The following is a 1,306-nucleotide window of genomic DNA, read 5'->3' on the forward strand; positions in this document are numbered from 1 at the left end:
TCTATTGGGGCAGATGTCGATCTTAGGAACGTTCTTAAAATCACAACATAGTCGCTTGGCCCTGCGGGGTTGCTCTTTGCTCCGGTGAACAGAACAGACAGGGAGACAAGCGTTCCGCGAGTAAACGGCAGGTGACGTTGCAGGGGATGCTCCGCAATGCAAATTCCCTCCAGTTGATGTCCTATTTAGTAAACAGTAGTAGATTGTGGAAACTCAAACAGCGAGGCTCTGTCTCTCTTCCAATGATTTGTTCTCCGCGCTGCGTGCAAAAAGTTCTAGACAATTCAACTTCGGCAGCGGGTAGGCGTGTGCTTGAGGCGAACACTTCACCTCTGTTATGGCAGGCTAGATGAACAGACTCAAGATTGGACTCGGGGCAGGTTTAAATCCAGGAACTTAAAGTTTATTGAAAAACGGGTTGTGAGAGCGGAGCAGACCAGCGGGCAGACCAGGGAATGGAGACCAGCGAGTGGATTTCCAGGCGGGCAGTGAGCTGAGTGAGGCAGGGGCAAAATCTCCAGGCAGGCAGTGATCCTGAGAGACAAGGTAAGTTGAACTCACAAGAAACAAACAGAATATACAACTTGAGATTTGTAGGCCACAGCACAAATACCACTGAGGTGAGGTGAAGAAACGGGTTGATATACTGCAGAGTCTTGATTAGTGGAATGTGGATCAGGTGTGCAGGTGGAGGTGGAGCGCCAGGCCCAGAGTGAGAAGCCACGCCCAGACAACACAGAGAGACAGACAGACTAACAGGAGACACAGGGAGGGATGAGAACATAAACACAAGGGGTCGGGGAGGAGAACTGCAGACTCATAACAACCTCACTCTAACAGGGACACTTGCTGCTGAACATAGACTGTTTCTGCTGCTCCCTGATAAAAGAAAAATGTTTCTGCTGATACCTGTTCAGACAAAAAAAACAAAACAAGAAAACAGATAAACTGTTGCTCAGAAGGTGCCTTTTATGATGTTATGGCTCTAGACTCTTACTTGTTTTAACAAACTAGATAAAAGGTAATGCCCTGGCAGTGGCAAATATCTTTGGTTTTACATTTGATTTGATTACATTAATGTTTTAGTTGAGATTTATAATAAATATTTTATTGCTACTGTGTAAACGGAATACTGCTGGTAAAAATCACCTTTCTGTGTGCAAACCACATGTTGTTGCACTTGTATATAGCAGTACATTTAAATTAAAAGTGTGCAATACACTATTTTAGAATTTATTATTCAATTTTGTGCATAACTATGCGACTAATCGCAGAAAAAATAAAAATTTTAATTGTTGCCCAATTT

General features: G+C 43.6%; 1 long non-coding RNA gene across 1 annotated transcript; it reads right to left on the minus strand.

Moving 5' to 3' along the window:
• Positions 1 to 377: 377 nt before the first annotated feature.
• LOC119915405 lies at positions 378 to 813 on the minus strand. Its single transcript, XR_005446942.1, has 2 exons — positions 614 to 813; positions 378 to 534 (listed from the first exon to the last, which is right to left on the minus strand). It is a non-coding gene; the product is annotated as an uncharacterized LOC119915405 (long non-coding RNA).
• Between the last annotated feature and the right edge of the window lie 493 nt (positions 814 to 1,306).

Source organism: Micropterus salmoides, unplaced genomic scaffold, assembly GCF_014851395.1.
Source record: "Micropterus salmoides isolate LMB-PRFRI ecotype aquatic unplaced genomic scaffold, ASM1485139v1 Ms_hic_scaffold_21, whole genome shotgun sequence".
Classification (NCBI taxonomy): domain Eukaryota; kingdom Metazoa; phylum Chordata; class Actinopteri; order Centrarchiformes; family Centrarchidae; genus Micropterus; species Micropterus salmoides.